Genomic DNA, 5774 nt, shown 5'->3' on the forward strand with positions numbered 1-5774 from the left:
AATTACACTGGTCCACTAGACAAATACGCTGGTCCACTAGACAAATATGCTGGTCCACCAGACAATTACACTGGTCCACTAGACAAATACACTGGTCCACTAGACAACTACGCTGGTCCACTAGACAAATATGCTGGTCCACTAGACAAATATGCTGGTCCACTAGACAATTACACTGGTCCACGAGACAAATACACTGGTCCAATAGACAACTACGCTGGTCCACTAGACAAATATGCTGGTCCACCAGACAATTACACTGGTCCACTAGACAACTACGCTGGTCCACTAGACAAATATGCTGGTCCACCTAGACAACTACACTGGTCCACTAGACAAATATGCTGGTCCACCAGACAATTACACTGGTCCACTAGACAACTACGCTGGTCCACTAGACAAATATGCTGGTCCACCTAGACAACTACACTGGTCCACTAGACAACTACACTGGTCCACCAGACAATTACACTGGTCCACTAGACAACTACACTGGTCCACTAGACAAATATGCTGGTCCACCAGACAATTACACTGGTCCACTAGACAACTACGCTGGTCCACTAGACAAATGCACTGGTCCACCAGACAATTACACTGGTCCACTAGACAAATACACTGGTCCACCTAGACAATTATGCTTGTCCAATAGACAAATACACTGGTCCAATAGACAACTACACTGGTCCACTAGACAAATACACTGGTCCACTTAACAAATACACTAGTCCACTAGACAAATACACTAGTCCACTAGACAAATACACTGGTCCACTTAACAAATACACTGGTCTACTAGACAAATACACTGGTCCACTAGACAAATACACTGATCCACTAGACCAATACACTGGTCTACTAGACAAGTCCCTGTAAACGATAATCAGGAAGTGTAAGTTTCTAATTATGCCTTTTGGGGGGGCTACTGTCTATATGAAATGTCCTCCCTTCAACAGACAAACTTGGCAAATTATTAGTGATATGGTGTGAAAAGTAAGTGAAAAAAAAAGTCGTGAAATCTAGACCAGTGTTTTTCTGAATGTGTAAAACACACACTCGCACGTTGAGTCTTGTTCTTGAAGAGAACCTGGTGAGAAATAGACTGTCTTGCCTTGGAATCCAGATGTGTCCCGGTGTACAGAACAATGTATACAACTGGACGAGAATCACCTGGGGATATCTATGAATGAATTTTAGTCAGCTGTATAAATATGTAGATATTTGTGTCATGAATGGCTCAATTGTTTTATATTGTTGATTGTGGCATTGTAATATAGCTCTGAACATGCATGCTCTTCATGGAACACGTTTTAATCTTGTTAATCACAGACGAAGTTAAGGGTTTTTTCCCCATGAGGATGGAGACACGTGATATTTCTTTAAATACAAAACAATGAAAATGATCATTTCTTCAGGTATTTTGCATCTTGGCTATGATAAAGAGAAAATCTTGACTTTTAATATCAAATATATCAACACGAGTTGATGAAAGTGGAAAAACTCCAAGACTTGCTGAAGAGTTTTTCCACTTTTATCAACGAGTGTTAATATATTTGATATCAAAAGACACAAGGGTGAGATTTTATTTATCATCCAACATCATTCTTCCAACCTTTTCAGTTTGTAGACAGTAATAAGCAGTGTCTTAAGTGTAAAAAGTACTGCTAACAGCTTCAGTAGAAGAGCCATTAGTGATGGCATTTGATTGTGACGTCATGGTAACCAATTGTGATGCAATTTCATTGCAGCGATATCTACAATGTAGATATAGCTTCATCTCATCTCAAGCGATATCTCCTGTGGGAGCCAGTTTTGGATGATAAATGCCAGAGCTTTAACCGTGCAAGTATCAATGCATTGCTGTACTTTGGGCCATATGAGTAGCGTGAAGTCATCTTTAGATACAAATTAGGGCTGGGACAAGTCCACATTTACTACCCGGGTACCCAGCCCACTATTACCAACCCTACCCGGGTACCCACCCCACTATTACCAACCCTACCCGGGTACCCAGCCCACTATTACCAACCCTACCCGGGTACCCACCCCACTATTACCAACCCTACCCGGGTACCCACCCCACTATTACCAACCCTACCCGGGTAACCACCCCACTATTACCAACCCTACCCGGGTACCAACCCCACTATTACCAACCCTACCCGGGTACCCGCTGTAGGTTTAAAGAGATAGGTACAAAATGTCCGATTGGGAATAGTTTGACCGTAGCCCTGGGAAAATGTATTTAGATAAACTATAAAACGATCTGGTCATGCATCAATCTCATTAAAATCAGATCTCAGTTCTCGCTAAACAAAGATCTGAAGACATTCCATTAGGGGTCACGTCAGAACGACCTTTCATCCGACCAATCAGAGCGTTGCTTACCAGATTATGAAAGTGACAGTCTGAATGTGATTTCTGATCATGTAACCTTGAAAACTTTAACATGGGGTATTCCGAACGATAGTTACGGGTTTACGACTAAATCCTTACAATCTAGACCATCTATTAGCCATTCCAGAATGTTCTTTTGTTCAGGTTTCAAATTTTTGAGGTAATCAAGAATTTGTCAAAATATGTTTTGAAGCGCAGTCGCCAATTTGAAATTAGTTCTGTAAAGCACGAGAAAGCTGCCTTCTGATTGGTCATTCCATTGGTCAGTCAAAGTTAGCGCAAGGTCGGTCTGACGTGACCCGTAATGGGATGTCCTCAGATCTTTGTTTAGCGGTAGCGAGAACTAAGATGTGATTTTAATGAGATTTGTCATGCATACACTGTAAACTTACTGAAGTCTTATCTTTATTCCAATGTATAAAAGTCAGGAGAAATGGGTGCATAGTCAAAAATGAATGCAAACATAAGTGACTTGTAGTGTTACCATGGATACTTTTTGTCATTATACAATACTTACATCACATTTCTAACCACGGGGCTGGGTAGTCGTGTGGGTACCCAGGGCCTATTCAGAACCCACCCGACCCAAAGACCCGAGTTGCCCGTCCCAGCCCTAATACAAAATAAAGAAATATACTATAATCATATATTATTTTCTGATATTGTTACGAGAGTTAGCATCATGATGAAATCAATGTTAGGTAATCGGATTGAGGTTTACTAAATTTGCCTTAAATGATTCATTCCAGTAACTACCTTTGGTGCTAAAACTATGTGCCATCATCTAGTTTTCATGTAAAGTTGTGTGTATCTGGTTATTAACATACTATTTAGATATTTTTGTCAATACAGGGATATATTATGTAAGCTGCGCATGGTATAAGCTGTGAGGTGACTGTTCGATCATAGACATCTTCCCAAGGCAAGAGAGTTAACTGACTATAAAAGTCCAGTTTCCACCCTTGCCGAACTAGGCTGGTATTATGGAGTTACATTTTGACCTGACTAACAAGTCTATGCATAGTCCAATCAAAATCACGCACCGAAATCGAAATCCGGTTCGTTAACTGTCGTGCAGATTTTGGTCGATTGCAGGATTTGCAAAGCATGTGCACCACCAACCATTGTCAGCAGATATTTTCCAAATCTTTTCATGTTTTTAATCAAGGTGCTCACGTGATTTGATGCATTTCGCGATGTAAGGCTCGTTTTATCACAATATAGATCTTGATTATTGATCAGATCGTCTTGACCAGGCGCCACCATTTTGTGTGAAGCAAACGCAAGTGATACGAGACGTGGAATCTGATTGGTCCATAGGAGAGGCATAGAAGGGACATAACTGGTAATAGCCACTGTTGGCACTACGATCGAGCCCAGGAATTTCAGCCTAGTTCGTCAAGGGTGGAAACTGGACTTTTAAAGTCAATTTTCTCTCTTGCCTGGGGAAGATGGATCATAGAAAGAAAAATGCACACACATATATCACAAGCGTGCACACACGCGCATGCACGCACACATATCATGCACAGTTGAAGTCATGATCCATCACTAGGAGGTGATATGATGTTCTGAGGTGTTTAGGAAAAACATTTAGTTTTCAAACAATGAATCTTCCCTTTACCAGTGAAATGAAACGTTTAAATGTGTTAGGGAAATATTTCTTATCAAATGCAAATTCAAACCCTATGGGTATTCCTGTTAGGATTTATCCCCAGCAATTCGCGCTTGTCGTAACAGGCAACTTCACAGTTCAAATGATCAGGCTACCTGGTTGATTGTGTGTCACTGTTCACCGACAGTGGATCATTGCTCACAATATCAATCATTGGATTGTCTGGTCCAGATTCTATTATTTTCAGGCTGTCATCATGTAGTTCCAACCATGACGATGCAGGAATATTGCAAAAAGTGGTGTAAAACCATACTCTGTCATGTAGCGAAGAAAGTGCTGAGTGCGGCATTATACAACACACAAATTCAAAAGGCTGGGTGTAAAAAACAGCTTCCTTGATTCACATGCTCTGATTTCCATTAAATATTGGAACAGATCATTGTCCTGCCCAAAGATAAAGTTTTGTTCTTTCTAGTTCTTGGAACCAAACTTAAATATTAAATTGATAATATAAATTGTGAAAATAGAACTATCATGTCAAAAATGTCATTAACATAATCAGAATGCTGAATAAATGATGCAAGAATATTAATTAAGTTATGCTTTGTGTTGGATTCAGTTACTTGTCAGATCCTAGTTTCTGTCTGTCATTCCACATCCCTGATCTCAACAAGTACCATCTTTTGGAAACTCGGGGATCAACCTGCAAACCTACCTCCCTGGACAGATGCTCAATCCACTTGATCCACGGATAGGGCTGTGACGATACCTTACTTACAATCAGCTATGTATCACGATACTTGCATGTGCTCTTATCTGTGCCATCTTTTTCATAGACAGGATGGCCAAATACCTGGCACACTGACGATTTACAGTTGGCAGTGAGAAGTATGGCACAACAAATAAAAATATTTATGTTTTCACTATTAACTTGCACTACTGATTAGTGTTTAGTGGAACAGTTATTAAAGCAAACATTTAAGGTCAGAATCATTATTTCTTACTTAGTGTGTGACTGTGATGCTCTTACCTGAGTATTGACAGGAATATTTCAAAAGCTATTGTTGCAACTTAAAGACGAGGAAAATGGGGTTTAATGCCGCGTTCAAGATTCTTGCACTCACATAGCAAGGCGAGCAGGCATGCGTTTGTTATGCCTTTATAGTGCTAGCCCATTTAGATACCATGCCACAGTTTAACATGAATATCCCACTCAGACGCAGTGTCTGACTCCAAGCCGACCAGTCCTTTTTCTATCCCCTTAATGCCGAGCGCATTGGTCAACAAGTACCATATTTAACATCTTTTAGTACAACGTGGCCAGTTATCTGACACCCGACCTTCCAGGCTCCAGGCTGACGTTATAATCACGGAGGTGCAGAGCTCCAGATAAGCTGCGTATCTGCGTAAAATACGCATCAGAAATGCATAAATACGCAGTGAAATAAAATTCAAGCGTATCAAATACGCAATGAACAGATACACTACAAAAATAAAACTAGTGAGTATCATCAAAATATTGTGAAGTAACCCTGCGTAGTCGATTAGCAAATCAGCAACTTGTTTTGAAGTTATATACGGACATTCCGTCAACCTTGCCAAACTCCACGATGACAGTTACATCATGATCATTTGCCATCACACTTTCTTGTGGAAGTATCGCGGTATTTTTGAGTCCTATAAAGCTCTCGAACCCACACGACAACAGTTTGCAGGGACTAGATGAAGTGTTTTTAAATATTTAACTTAAATACCCACATGT

The sequence above is a fragment of the Haliotis rufescens genome, unplaced genomic scaffold (assembly GCF_023055435.1).
Source record: "Haliotis rufescens isolate VD_foot unplaced genomic scaffold, xgHalRufe1.0.p SCAF_6, whole genome shotgun sequence".
Taxonomy (NCBI): Eukaryota; Metazoa; Mollusca; class Gastropoda; order Lepetellida; family Haliotidae; genus Haliotis; species Haliotis rufescens.